This window comes from Python bivittatus, unplaced genomic scaffold (genome assembly GCF_059951505.1).
Source record: "Python bivittatus isolate LINGU-HERP-01145 unplaced genomic scaffold, Pbiv_v1 ctg000580_np1212, whole genome shotgun sequence".
Taxonomy (NCBI): Eukaryota; Metazoa; Chordata; class Lepidosauria; order Squamata; family Pythonidae; genus Python; species Python bivittatus.
This window is the reverse complement of record NW_028277087.1, coordinates 16293904-16310339: the sequence shown is the minus strand read 5'-3', so window position 1 is coordinate 16310339 and position 16436 is coordinate 16293904.

The following is a 16436-nucleotide window of genomic DNA, read 5'->3' as shown; positions in this document are numbered from 1 at the left end:
CATCCCAAGTTTCAATTCCATGAGATAACTGGGGTAGCTAACCCATAAAGTATGGACCTCAGTATTGGGCCTTCTGATTCTACTAAAAACAGAAGCTATTGTTGAAGACGGAAGACTTAGGTTTAACTGCACTAAGAGATCAAATCCAGCCAATCATTTTAAGGATGTCCATGTCCTTTTTTCCTTGGGGGGAAAAAGTTGAAATGCCAAGCTCATGTAATCCCCATTTTAGCTTCTATGTCACATATTTTATATAACCACCCTTGACTTGGCATTGAAGTCTTGCCTTACATATTTAGTCAAAATATCATGGTTTCTACAGTAGTCTAGCATTTTCAACATTATCAGCAGCTTTCTAGGATCGTGGAGAAAATTTGCACCCAGCAAATCTGGAGTGCACCATTGGGTGACTTGAAAGAACAGGGTAGGGATAGACCATCATGGAGAAAATCTATCTTTGTGGTTGCTAGGAGTCGAAAATGACTTGATGGCACATAATCAATCTGGAGAAGCTGGGAATCAAATGTAGGACCTTCTGTGCAGAAAGAAAATGAGCCACAGACCCTTTTCAGTGTTAATATTTAGACCAGTGTTGTCCAAACTTGGCCACTTTAAGATGAGTGGACTTCAACTCCCAGAATTCTGGGAGTTGAAGTCCACTCATCTTAAAGTGGCCAAGTTTGGACAACACTGATTTAGATGGTTCATAGGGTTAGCTCCAATTGTTTGCAAGGTATTGTTGCTTAATGTTGGGATGCGGGAATGACCAACGTTGCCCTGCTATATCATGCCACATACATGTGCACTTACAGTATGCTGACTAATAGGACATTGTATGAGAACATGCAGTGACAGTGGGATGGGGTGTTGCATACAGTAGGGTAACAATGGGCACGCGTGAAAATAAATCAAATCAAATTCTTTATTACAGGTCAGCGACCCAAACTAAATAAAACTTACTAAATAAAACCTACCGACTAGAGCTACAAAATAGAGCATAGAAAATAAAATAAGGCGTACAAGATTAAAAAAAATATACAATCATGCTTGCACTATTTTGCTATCAGCAATATCTAAATTTTACAAGCTGCAAAAACAAACTTTGCAGAGCTAAGAGTTTCCTTAGGATCCTCATCTGCTGATAAAAATTGAGCAGAAATTTCTTCAGTCCACCCAGAAATGGGGTGAAGAAGAGGTCTCGATAAAAGTTAGAATATAGCAGAATATGAGTTCCTGTTTCAATATTACTATCTTTACAAGGGCATCACCTTTCCACTTACAGAATTTTACAAACATTTCCCTCCAGCTCTGCTGATGGTATGATATTAAACTGTAATAATATAAACTCTCCCTGAAATTTACTGTTTGTAAGTTGATCTAGTTACAATGCTGCTTTGAAGGGTGATTGCTATGGCCCAATTATACCCTAGGTGAGAATTTACTATCTTGTGACTGAAACGTGTGTCTATGCCCATATATCTCTGTTATAGAGGGTGACTGGAGATTGTACAACTCTTTTTTGAAGAATTGAACTTCATTGGGTGAAGCAATTGATGCAAGTAGGTGAGATACGTGGGGTGATTAATTTCTTTTTAACTGAAATTTAAAATCCAAAATCTTCACTGAGCATTCAAGTGATAATAAACTTGGAACCGCCAGGCGAGTTTTGTAGAAGATATTCTATAATTGCAGTTCTCAAGCTGAAAAGACTTTATCTCATCCAATATCTTCCAAAGATATCCTAAAGTTAGTTAGTTGATTAGATTACCTCTGGTTGTATTGATCACTTGTCGCTAAACCAGAACGGTGCTGAGTCTCTTGAATATTTTGGAAAAGGGAAAAAATAGTATTTCCTAGCCTTATGCTTTCCAAGTATTTTGAAATGCAACACTTTCCATCCCCAGGAATGGTTGATTGATCGATAATGAATTTGTGTGGCCTCCCATCCAACCGGTAGAACTCTGGATGGTGGACAAAGATAAAAACATAATACATAATCCAAATAATTTTTTTAAAAAACCAATTTAGATATTAATAGATGGATCAAAATCCCATTACTTAATGTTATTAAAATGAATATCGCTCCATGATTAATCTCATCACCAACATGTCACAAACCCATATGCCAGAGTTCCTTTAACAACCCAGCTTCAATGTCTGAAGGAAAAGCCTTGGAGGAAGACCAACAGGACCAGAGCCATCCATATCTCAGGGAGGAGGCTATTCCATCGGGCAGATACCATGACAGAGAAGGTCTCTTTCTAGCAACCTCTAAGTGACACTGCTTCACCAAGGAGTCCAGAGCATACCCATCAGCAGAAATCACTGGAGACAGGAGGTCCTGCAAATACCAGACCTCGTGCTATTAGGGCTTTAAAGGTGACAACCAGCACCTTGAATTGCACCCAGAAACCTCCCAGGAGCCAGTGTAGCTCAGGCAGCAGCACTGTTACGGGGGCATACCATGGTGTGCTTAAAACTGCATATGTTGCTGCATTCTGGATGAGCTGGAGCTTCCAAATGCTTTTCGAGGGCAGCTCCATGTAGAGTGAGTTGCAATAGTCCAACTGGGAGGTGACTAAGGCATAACTGGGGGCTGCCTGCATGAAAAGCAAGCTGCTTCTCCTCACACAGCAGCCCTACCCATGGGAACCAACTTGGAGAATTACCCCAACTCCACTTTCCCTTCCTATGGGAAACCACCTTAAATGTTCAAGACAAGGTCTATTGTCCTCAGCTTCCTTCACAATCTGTCACAGTTGATATTATCAAAGCCTGCTGCTAAAGTTATCCCGGTCTCTTAAAAGCATGTGCTGTTTTCAGGTTGTATCTACTTACAAATGAAAACTTAGCAGATATTAAGAGCTGAGCTATTGCCTCACTTAAAGCTGTACTTTCTGTACCATGAACTTGTACTTCAAGTAAAAAAAATATGAGTAAATAATATGGTGGCTTTAGGGATGAAAATAGTAAAGAACTAATTTGTTACTCTGGCAAATGCCCACAGGGAGTCTGCAGGTCAGATAAAAGCAAAATCTTCTTTCATGGCAAAGTTTTATATTTATTTAAAATGAGTATGGGCTGTCTTTAGAGAAAGAAGTCTCAGTGCAATTTAAAACATATAACACCACAAAAGCAGCTGCATGAAAAGAGCCTTACAAAAACATTTTTAAGAAATCAACAGCTAAAAGCATAAAAGTTAAAACAGGGAATGTAGGCCAGCATCAATTCAAAGTGGAGTGAAACATTCAGATATTGAAGGCCTCTTTCCAAATAAGGCGATAGCAACATATGGCTCGAATCGAAAGGTAGCCCATAAGATGGAGAAGCAACTGAAACAGCCAGGTTTCTTGTGCTTGCAAACCCATCAGGGATGTCAGTTGAAGAGCAGGTTGGCACTCTCAGAGGAAACATGCTTATTTTGATCCATTTGGACCTGGTTTTCAGGTAGAAGGGGACTTCAGGCCTTTCTTGAAAAAGATGGCGGGGGGCTCCCTTGCTGTTGATCTTTCAGAAGGTGCACTGACCACAACTATTGTCCTCCAACATCTTCATTAGCTGAGAGTTGAGGGCACTGGCTTGCAGTACTGTATGGGCAAGATGAGTTCCAGAGTGTACTGTGGATTAGTGAAGACTAAATTTGCAGATAGACATTTGGGTAGTAAATTATTTAGTTTGTTGTGTGAACCCAGTATTTGTCTTACCCCACTGAGTGAACCAGGCAATCATGTTATGCCATGATATGATGTATTTACTTGGGCACAGCGTATCTAGTGAACCCAGCAACTGTATTTTCCTAACTCAGTTTCAGCATATAGGGTGAACAGAGCCAAAATGTTAGCACCATAATATTTGTGTGATAGGATACCACATGATATTTTATTCCTTTTTCCCAATACTCTTAACCATTTATAGTATCTATATACAGCCTTAGGAAAGCCATTAAGACCTGGCTGTTCCCCCAGGCATTAAGGGTGGCCAGTTGAGTGAGGGTCCCCTTTTGGTTGTTCTGTTACGCTGCTTGATTGTCATTTTATATTTTATATTTATATATTGTATAAGTTTAATATTATATGGTTTGAGGGCCGGTGGTTTACTATTTGTTTTTTTATGCTGTACCCCACCCAGTGTCACACTGTTTTAGTTGGGCAGCCTTAACTGGGCGGCCAGTTAACCTTGTTAACAAATAAATAATACATCTGAAGGGACCGTGCCTGGTTTTCACCAGTGCGGACATATGGTGGAGGGTTGGATGAGGACTGAGCTCTGAGGTTGAATCCTGATGAGAGGGAAACTCTATCAGGAGATGTTTCCCAGATTTTGTTTTCAAAGAATGTCTATGGATCATTCCATATGAGCAGCCCCACAAACATCTTTGGAAATAAGGCTGGAGTCCTTTCTCCTGCAGTATTCCCATTTAATTATTATTTTTGTTCATTACCAGTAAGACTGCACTCTTCATATCAAAGGCAATCTCAAAGAGGACAGATTACTTAGACTACATTGGTGTTGACTGTAGGGGTGATAGTTTGATATGAATTTGTATTATAGTTTTACTTATACTTACTAGTTTTTATGTGTATGTTTATAATGGCTTTTTTCTTTTACAGTTGATGTGGTCAATAAGCTAAATCAATAAAGTTGATTGATTGGTAATTATTATTTTAATTTCAAAATATATATTTTAAAGTTTGTGGAGTCCTTGGGGTTCTCTGAGCTTGCTTCTTTTCTTGCAAAGGTTTCGTTATCCGGCTAGATAACATCTTCAGTGCTAGAATGGAGTGGAGTTTGCTCTCCGTTTATATACTGTGGCATGCCCTGCCAGTGTTGGTGGGGGTGGGGGTTTTGTTTTGTTTTATTTATTTTTTTTAATCTATCGGGAGACGAACAGTGCTAGATGCCCAGGAATGTATCTACAGGCATATAAAGAAACAGACTGCAGGTTGGATCCAGCACAGTTTTCCTTATGTTCTGGTGCAATCAATTCCCCCCATTTGGGATACAGCTTCTGTGCTGACATCATGGAATGCTTTAATGAAGACAGAGAACCACCAGGTGAACCACCATGGCCCAGGAGTGGTTTCAAGGTCCAGCACAACCTCTCCTGAAATATTATCTCCACGGCAGTCCTCTGTTAAATTGTTTAACTCCATCCCAAATTAGTACTTCCCCCATGTCCAGCAATTTGTTGTGCCTTGGACCTGGAATCTTGACTTTACGACACCCAGGGCACTGAAAGACAATTCAGGATGTGCTTCCCAGGCCCGAGACAAAATCTGGGTCCAAACGTTACTTGTCTAGAATGGCATGCTGCACAGTTGCCAAAGCTTAAGACAGCTCCCTTTGAATTACTGCGGCTTGCAACTGAGCCCAAAGCTGTCATAAATAATGTGTGTTTGTTTCTGCATTAAGCAGCTGTTTATATTGGCAATAGGAGCAAAGCAATAACATGTGCCGAAGATTTGCTACGAAAATGCAAACAGCTCTTCTTGGCTTACTTTCATTTGTCCAACAAACAGTAGATTTAGGACTTTTAAGTACTGTTTAGAAGTAATTGCTATTGGCTGCTACTTGCAGACAAACATTTGTACTGTTCTTCAATTCACCACCTTGGAATAAAGGTGGTAAGGCCATAGCTTAATAATACAATGTATAGCTTACATACAAACCTCCCCATATTTAATCTCAGGTTCTCCAGACTGATATGGGAAAGATTCCTGTCCCAAACCTTGCAGAGTCAGTGTAGATCTGATGCACTGTAAGCAATGGTAGCCCATGGGCTATATGTGGGCCCCAAATTCCCAGACATTGCTCCCAGACACAATTTCCTGTTGCTTGTAGAATCCTAAAGTAGGATTCTACTTTAGGATTCTACCCCACTGAACATCCTGCTCAGTGCAGGAATCAAATTAAGCACCTCAGACAGATAGCTTTCTAGTTCCTCTTGAACACATGCCATGATGGGAAGCCAAACTCCCATTCTGGGCAAATAGTTCCACTATCAAACTGCTCTTATCATCAGGATTTCCCCTCCTAACATTTAATCAGAATTTGCCTTCCTGTAATATAAACCTGTTATTCAGTATCTGATGATAACCGCTCATGATCTTCTGAGTACTATCCTTTCAGGTATCTGAAGAGTACTAGGCTCTCTCAATCTTCTCAAGACCAAACATCCCCAATTCCTTCAATCTTCTTGGATTCTAGTTCCCTGACCACCCTTATTGTCCATCTCTGAACCTGTGGTTTGTCTTAAATCTTTTTTTAAATGTGGTATCCGAAATACTTGAGTTTGGGTCTGACTAATACAGACTAATGCAAAGCTATTCTTTCCCATTACTTGGAATCTATATCTTTGTTGATGCAAACTAAAACTGCATTCCATACCTGTGGATTTGACTTTTGTTTTCTGCATGAAGAATTTTGTACTTGTCTATGTTAAATTCCATTCTGTTACTTTGAGCCCATTTCTCTTCTCTATCAAAATTGTTTTGAATTTTATTTCTAACTTTTAGGGTAGCTATCCCACCCAATTTTGAATACATCACTTGCAAATGTGATAAGCAATTCCTCCACCACTGCATCCAAATCATTAATAAACATACATTTTGATTTTTTAATGTATTAGTAAAGTAATAACAATATTAAGAAGTAGATGCCCCAGGAATGAACCTTGTGCCTGATACCACTGCCCAGTTTGATGAAGAACCATTCATGGGCCTTTTTTAATACAATTGTTGAGCCTGCTCTGTATGAACTTTCCCTTGAGAAGTCCATAATACTGGGAAAGGCGGACGGAAGAGAAGAAGACAACAACAAGCAGCAAAGAGGGATGAATCAAATACAGTGGTAATGGGTGCACAGTTGGAAGACCTGAAGGGCCAGGTTGGGGACAGATAATCCTGGATAAGGTCTATGTGGTGACTAAGAGTTTACACCAACTTGATGGCACATGATTAATCAATCAATCATCAATGCATGGACTTAATTGTCATGCCATCTAGCCCATGTTTAACTAGCATGCTTATCAAAACATCACTGGGTATTTTGTCATATGCTTTGCTGAAATCAAGATATATTATATTGACAAAATTCCCACAATCTATTAAGGAAATTATCTGAACATAAAACAGAGATAATTTTAGTCTGGCAGGTCTTATTCTTGAGAAATCCTTGTTGACTTCTGGAACAGGTCATGAATTTCAGAATTTCACATATGGCAGAATCCGTCATCCAACAGATAGAGTTCCTCATCCTTACTACTTCACATTTCTTTTAAAAATCTGTGGTTGGCTTTTGGAAAGATCATACACATCTTTTCCTTGGTTAGGTAATCAGTAGTGGATATTTATTTATTTATATTTCAAATTTGTCACCGCCCATCTCACTGCGGAGTGACTCAACAACAAGTGGTATCAACAACAAGCTTTCTTTTATTCCTTTTTCTACATGTTTGAAGCCAGATGCTCTATGTTGATTTCCTTGGATTTTTGTGCACATGAGGATATCTTTTAATGTACAGTGCTACTCCTTCTTCCTTTATATTGTTTCTGTTCTGTTTGAACAAGTTGTATTCTTCAACTGTTCTAATTCAGGATAAGAACCATCTCACCAGGGATCAATTATATCTATTAAATCATATTTCCTTTCCTGCAATGATAGTGCATCTTATTTATTTTCCATATGTGGGCATTTTCCATACTTTGTTCACAGTCAAGAAAGGCCATGAGCTTTAAGAGTTCGTGTTTTTCCTGATTTTTCACTGAGTGATTTAATATGCCTTTTTACAGCAGTGTACAGGTTTTTATCTAAGGACCTTACCTAAGGGTTTTCCTCTTTACTTCCCACACAATTAGTTTAAAGCCCTCTTGATCAATTTTGATATGATTCAGCCTTTACTTACAACTAACATCCAAGATTCTCACAAAGTGTTCTTTAATCAAATTTATGGAAAGGAAAAACAGAATTATATTACAGAAAACCTGGCAACTGGATGTTTATTTAGCACCCAATTGCCTATTAAAATTGTTAGCGCAGAGATTTCTTGATCCTCTTGCTAACCACCCATTGATACCCAGAGAAGGTAGCTCCCCATTTTTCTGATGAAAAAAGAATATGCAGATGTTCTGCACTTGTCCAATTTTGCAATGGCCATCCTCTTTCCCAGACTCAGATAAACCCATTAGATTAAGGTACAACGGACCCATCCAAAGTGGAGAATAAGTCTTGGAAGAAAAGCTGCTTTGAAGAAAATCGGTCAAATTAAAATTGGTTTTAATCGTATGCAAAATAAAATCAGCCCTGTAAGTACTGACTACATCTTAAGTACTCACTACATCTAGAAGCATGGATTGAATTATATCCCCTCCTAGATCCAAAACGATTTCACCCCACAACCTGGGGTACACTTGGGGGTTTTTTCCCCCTGTTCCTTTCTCACAGCCAGCTGCTGCTGCCAGCCAAATTCAAACACTAAGAACTTCCAGCAAGCTCCTCAAAGGGAGATATTCATCTCATTAGAAGTAGAAGGTATTTGGTTTACAGGTCACCTGTGGGTATGTTATTGATGGATCTCTAAAGCTGGCATTGCTAGAGGTACCCATTACAGCCAGGTAGCTCAGCACGGGGTCAGAAATGTGTTAGGGTGCTGCTGACTCTAGCAGCTGCAGGTTCAGATACTGGAGAGGGAATGGGTGAGCGACACCAGAATAAAACCAATTAACAAAGCTTTATTAAATAATTAGAGATACTTAACATAGGGGATATCTCCTTCCCTAGACAGCTGTGATGAGTACAAGAGGCAGCAGGAAAGGTCAGCCATGGCTTGACTGCTTACCGCTTAGATTGCTTTTGGGGAAATAACTCAGGATGTAGGCACATAGTTTAGGCATCAGCAGAGGGAGGTTACATATTAGCAAGGATTAGCTATGTTATTGTCTAGTAGGTACTGAGCGCCTAGTTAAGGCAAAGCAGGAAATAATGATCTGATTGGGGTCAGAGCAGGGAGTTTGTTATCTTGCAGTTGGTGTACAGTACTGTAAAACAAAGAAGTGGCGTGCCCGTTTGGAAAGCAAATAGGAAGAGACTAGCTTGTTTAAGCAAGTCTCTGGGTGCTAATTAAAAATATCATTCAGTCACAGGATGCAGGGTGGCTAAAGTTCAGAATGAACTGAGATTTGCAAAAGATGTGGACAACAAAAAAGGCTTAGCTGGAGATGGTCAAAAACAAAAGAAAAAACTATATACATGCTTGGGTGATTATTAAATTTAGTCAGAGATCTACCAACACATCTATTATTTACAATCCTTTAAAAAAAAAAAAGAACCTGAAGAAACTGTATAACTGATTCACACATAATTTTGAATTGCAAATAATAAACTGAATAATTGGCAAATAGATTGTCACTTTACTGGTCCAACTCACAATTATTCCTGGAAACCATTTTGCAGGAATTTATCCTTTTTGGAATCAGGCAATGATCTTGTCATTCTTTTAGGAAAACAGTTCATTTAATTTCCTTAATTGCAGTAGCTAACTGTTCTTTCGATTGCATTATAGTTGATTTTTAACAGTTATTTTTAAATTGATTCCTGTGAGCAGGACACAAATTCCTCCCCTCCAGTATTGCTGCAGAATTTACTGAGTAAATTGCAGGAAACGCTTCTTGACCCAAGTAGAGAAACAACATTGAATTTAATCCTTTTTAGCTGCAGTCTTATTTGTACCTACCCAGAGGTATGCTTAACTGAAATTAAATGTGTAGACAGAGATGAAAACTGCCTTTTGAATTTGCTAGAGCTGCTTTTGTTCCGTTTGCTGTTTCTCAACTCAAACATAATGACAGGAATGTTTGTAATTGCAGTTTTATTTGTATTTTGTATCCTGTACTTTCATTGCTCTTTTTATTGCCAACTGCTCTGAGTATTTGGTGAGCCAGTATTGAGAGACATGTAGCCTCTACTACTGGTGGTAATATATAGCTGTCATGAGGAGTAGCCAAAAACAGTCTTCTCTCTTTTGAGTAGTGGCCATCACTACTCTTATATTAGCCAATTCCATAGTTTAATTAGGCTATACGTAGAAGGGAGATTTTCTTTTCTCTGCTGGAGCATTCCACCATTCGCCTTCCTCAGATGATTCCAAGGTCTTAATATTATGACAAAAGGAGACAGAATTTCTTCCTAGGCATTTTCCACATGATTGGTAATGTATTGCCCTCGTATGGCAAGGTTTGTCAGCCCCGAGGTGTATGTATGTATTCATAAATCACCTTTTATGAAGCCTGTTTGTTTTTATGCTTTTTCAACTCATTGTTTACACATTACTTATTTATTTATCAAATTTATACACCACCCATCTCACTATACAAGTGACTCCAGGCGGCTTACACATAAAAAATGATAAAAACAATAAAAAATCTTATATATATATATATATATATATATATATATATATAAAACACACACACACACATATATATATACATATATATATATATATATATATAGTTATTTATCATTATCATTATTGAAAAATTAGGTATTTTTAAATTAATTATGTTAAAGCTTTAATTGGCAAAGGTAAGGAATTGCGCTGCTGAAAATTGTCATTTTGCCACTGAAATTTGATGGCACAATCTTCAGGGGCTTTGGGGAGCTTCAATACTGAGTCTGGGGGACTATGTGTGGTCCAGGCTCCCTTCTTTTTACCCATATGTGTTTTGTTTCTCTGCTTCTTCTCCAAACACTATAGTCTTTCCTGTTGGAGACTATTCCCTTTGGCAATTTCAGCTGATCACCAATAACCCTAGAATTCCACAAGTAGGCATTAACAGAAATGGAGATAAAGGCAATATATCCTGGCAATTTTATCTTTTCATTCCATTATATTTATTTTGTAAAGAATTTACCTATTTTTTAACAGCAGCTGCACCCTAAGAGGAGAAAAAGATGAGTTATTGCCTGCCCAGGTGACTCCTGAGCAGAACTGTTGCCTTTTTTGTCACTCCAGGGTTAATTAGCACATTCCTTAAGAGGGGGAAGCCTCCGGTACAGAGATCCAGTACACGTGTTTCTAGGTTTTGGAGATTAATGAGCAAATTTGGAATTTCAACAGTATATTATGGGCATTTGCATGAGGAGTGTAACCACTTACAGAACAACTTCATGGGCACACATACCAAGCACAGAGTTCACGCCTCCTTTCACTTTGATTTCCTGATAATGCTTGAGGTTTATCCAGTGCCCAGAAGCATCTCTGGAAATAAAGGGTATGCTTAAGGTTGATAATTTCTCTTGTAACACGCTTGCTTCCCACTTGTTTAAAAAATCTAATAAAATAAAATTAGGTGAGGCGTGGTGCTTCCCAACACCAAAGAAATTTTTGTGCTTACATTAGCATTTGTGGGTGCCACACTGGGTTTCTAGGATTTAGAGATGGCCAGCTTGATGCATTCTAACTCTCACAGAATTGGAAGGTAGCTCAGAGGTCATCTAACCCAACCGCCAGCTGAATTCAGGATCTGCTACAGCATCCGGCCTCTGTCGGAAATCCTCCAATGAAAAGAGACATACCAATCCATGAGGCAATCTATACTGCTGGTTGCAAGCTCTTACAGTCAGGAAGTTCTTTATAATATCTTATCTGAATTTATTTCCTTGCAGATCCTATTGGTTCTGATTTTTCCCTCTGGGGCAACAGAAAGCGAATTCACTCTTTATTCTATACAACAACCCGTTAGATATCTGACGACTGCTGTCATCTCTCTCCTAAGTCTTCTTTTCTGCAGGCTAAACATACTGTTCTTTTCACTATTCCTCATAGGATTTGGGTTTCCAGTCCCCTCTTCTGTTAAGCTTCTCCTCGGCAAGCGGGACAGATACAGATAAACAAGCATGGGAGGATACAAAAACTTCTGATTTATTGTAGAAAAGCTAAGAAGCCATTATGAAAGAATTCCAGTGGCTGCTGTAAATCAAATGTGTAGTTCTATGTGTACTGTAATCCGTGTTCAAATCCTTTTGCCTCATTCTTTATAAAGAACAGGGGACCCAAGGGGGTCTTGAGTTCTATCTTGACTTCTTGGATTCCCCCCTGCAGATGCACCCAATAAAGGGCTAAAAATAACTCTGTTGTGGTGGGAAGGGGCAGTTCCCATCATTTTGGTAATGGCCAGATCTGGTCGCAGGCTGCTTACTTTTGACCGTGTAAGAGATATTCTCTTCTATCAGGATCATGTAAGAGCTATCGCCACCTTACCACTTCAGTCACTTTCCTTCAAACTCTCTCTGGTTTGTTGATGTTCTTTTTAAGACCGTTGCGCTGACCCAGAATTCCAAATGGAGCTCAATCAAGGCACAGTAGAATCAGATGATTGCTTCCCATGATCTGGACTCCTCCTCCTACATCCCAAAATGCTAATTATCTTTTCAGCAGCTGCATCACACCCTTGGTTCATGTTCATCTTGTGACCCAGATCTTTTTCACATGTATTTATTTATTTTATTTATATTTCAAGTTTAGACACTGCCCATCTCACGAGGAAGTGACTCTGGGTGGTTTACAATAAAAAAAAATGTTTAGTATTACTGTTAAACCAAATCTCCTCCATCTTATATTTGTGCCTTTTATTTTTTTCTCTCCAGATGTAGGACTTCATATTTCTTTTTATGCCCACATATTTATAGGTTTCAGAGATACTTGAGTATCTAAGGCCCTTTATTTCCCTTACAATAGTGTTTATATTACTATAATTGTTAATTCAGACCATGTAAACTTGATTTGTATAACATCAGAAGATTAACTGGATATTTGTACTTTTTTCTTTTCCCAATTATTTGTATTATTTTTAAAATAAACCTTTAAAACCAACCCTAATTAAAATATTTTGAGAGCTGCAGCAGTTTCCCAGATCCTGGGCATACTTGTGGAATGGCCAAGTCCATCATATCTGGAGAAATAAAGCTGTAATGTATAGGACTTTGAATCCTTGAAATAAGGAGATATTTAAATTCAAATACATTACAATGGGTGAATGACAGAAACCCCTTCAAGGTAAGTTTGAATGCTTAGGGCAGTGTTGTCCAAACTTGGCCACTTTAAGATGAGTGGACTTCAACTCCCAGAATGCTGGCTGGGGAATTCTGGGAGTTGAAGTCCACTTATCTTAAAGTGGCCAAGTTTGGACAACACTGGCTTAGGGGATGGGGGAACTGCAGAAAAGAATGTCAGAAGATTGCTACATTGCGATATAAGAACAAAGAGAGAAAAAGGAGCGAGGCCACAGAAGGTGTTCAGGATGAGGGTACAAGGTTTCTTGGGCAGAACCCAGAAGTGGATAGGTAGCTAATACATGGATTTAAGGAGATAAATCACATGGTCATAATGAAGCAAATGATGTGGACAGCAAACAATAGCATGCTGGATAGATATAAGCACAGAAAGATGACATAATGGAAGATGACAGAGAAGACTGCAGTTGTTGAGATGAGAGAGAAGCAAGCATTTTCACTGAAGTGGCAGAGGAAGAACCAGAGCTTTGTAATGTGGTATAACAAATTTCCCCAGCTTGATGCCCTTTAAAGTTCTGGATTTCAACTTCCATGAGCCTCAGGCAGCATGACTTTTGGCTGCACTGCCTTTGGCCACTGGCCAGAATTTGTCAGGGGCCACTGAGTTGGATTTGACTCATGACTCATTTACGTGGACAAATACTCACCGTCTTCACCCATCTCTAGAACTCATAGTTCTTACAAAGCTATTCTCATAGTCTCTTTGCTTACTGTCCGTCTACTTCATCTGCTGTCTTCCTTCTATTCTACTTCCCTCAACCTTGCCATGCATAATCTATTTTCCTAGTCTATCATCCATTCATGTGCCCAAAGCATGTGAGTTTCTGCTTCCTGATCATAGGCTTAAGGGAGCAGTTATTTGATCGAGAACTGATTGCTTGGTTGGTTGGTTGCTTAATCAAGAACCAAACTCTGATAGAAGAGTATAAACATACCTGTGATGAAGGAATTCAAGAACTACTAAGAGAAAGTAAATAGCACTTTGGTCCTGGGAAAGGAGAAGGCATGAGCAAGAAACTCAAAATAGCCCTACCTTGATTCTCTTTGGCATAAGACAGGGCAGAGGGATATTTTGGCAGGCTTTCAAGATGCCCTGCAACAGTAAGGTAGCATTCCTGAATCCCTTCCTCTGCCTGTTTCCTGACCTGGCCTACCTCAAGGGCTGACACTTCCTTTCTTCTATCTCTTTCCCCCTCTTCCCCCTCTGCATACCAAAAGCCTTCCATAACAACTAAGTTTTTGAGTAGCACATAGGTGCATTAATTAGGTTCAACAACACTAAACTATTGAATTCAATGGAGATGAATCCTCAGGTTAACAAGGAGGTTAATTCAGAGTTAACCATTGACTTCCCATGCAGTAGGCCAAATGCAAGATGCAGTAGAGTTTCCAAGCTATACACAAAACCAAACCAACTCTTCCTTCTCCCTTGCAAATATGTTCACTGTAATTTGCCTTAGGATAGAGTTTCATGTAGAAGTTCTCACTCTCTTCCAGGCTCCCTCCTTCTTGGTTAGACCTCCAATCTACTTCTCTCAGCTTCTGCTCTCCTTGACTCTCCAAGCAGGATTCTCCCCACATCAAATCCACTGAGTGTCAAGCTCCACATAGCTGGCAAGACCAAGGAAGCAAAAATGCCACAATTTCAGTAAATATTTTAATGCTAGTCTGGGATGAATACAGAATCTTGGAAACTGTCATAGGAATTTCTCAGCCTCAGTAATAGGGAATTAAGGTGGAGTCTCTTTGAGGCACTTTTTCCCTGATCGCTCACCACTTGGGCCAATTTTCCTTTTTTTGAGATCATCTTTTGACTGACTCACCCCCCATTCTCCCACAGACTCTGATATCAGATGACTCTCTCAAAAGCTGAAACTTCCAGCTTCTCCACATTGGCTGGCCAACCAACCAACCATTGTTCCAGAGTTCTTTACCCAAAGCTTTGTGTTTCTCTGTTCACCTCTTGTTCATGAGGTACATTTCAGCAAAGGGGGCTCCTCACTTTGCTGGTGCCAAACATTATTTTCTTCTTCCCCTCTTCCTCCTTCCACCTCCCCATCTTCAAAGTTGGGATCCTGTTTATGTTTCTGAACTTGCTCTCTGTGTCCTCCCCAAAGCAGTTTCTTTTCCTTCCGTTCTGTCCTGCTATATGATCTTTAGGGGCTAGTTAAATTATAACCTGAAGCCAGCAGGCCTCACAGGATGGGCAATCCAGCTCTTAGTTCTTATTTCTTCTATCATTTATTTGTTTATCAGTTCCATTTATATGGTAATGCAACTTGGGCAGCTAAACAACAAAGTCATTAAACAAAATTATTGTGCCCAAAGCCACTCACATATGTACTGATCAATCCTTTAAAAATAGGCTCACTAACACCCTGTCCCAATGACTGAGAAGAACCAGGTCTTCCAACACCTTACAAAAGAATAGCAAAGTCAGAGCCCTTCAGATTGCAGAGGATATGGAGGAAAAGAGAAGGCACTTCTCCCTACAGTTCAGCTATTTATCTTAACAACTTTAATATTTTGTGCCTTGCACCAATTTTATTGCAACCACTGAATTACATCTGTATATCTCAAACTATTAGTGTTTTGACTTCTGGGAATTATGGGAGTCGAACTCTAACTTGTGTGGTCGCCATCAGGTTGGAGAAGAGTGATCTTGGGCTACCAGCTTACCAAACATTAAGAACAAGTATATCCCAGCAAGATTCCACTCCTTCAGCTTGGAACTCGTAACTAGGTGAGACCCATGGATTCTTGGTCAATGTCAAAGCTACACACTTTCATTATATTATTATAACCCAACAGTGGATTATGCTCCTACCCAATAATCACCCTTAGAAATAATATTATTTTAACAAGGCAAAATGTAGAAAACAAGTCCAGTCTTTGGGCTACATAAATCTACTATTACATTTATAAACAAAACATTCTGTTTCTCAGTCATTGCTCCTCCTTTACTCATTCTGTGTCATATCATTCTTTTCTTTTTCCATGTTAAAATAAAATATGAGAAGGAAAAAGGTACACAATTGTGCTACCTTTCTCCATTCTGTTATCCACAATCACTTCCAGAATACGACATTCTGTTACTGAAAAAGTCAACTATAAGACCAATTTGGATGATCCACTAGCCAGGTTCAGATTTTCTTGCACTTCAAGGAGCTCAAAAACCCATAAAATCCTGATATCTTTCAGGACTTGAGATGCCTCCAAAGCCCCATCGGTACTTAAATCCTTAATCTCAGTTTCTCATCTAAGCTGCTAGCTGTACTGTAGAAACAAAAGCAGTTGACAATGTTGAAGGTAAATATTATTGTCTTGCCTGTCACCAAGGAAAGAGGACACTCCTACATTCCAGC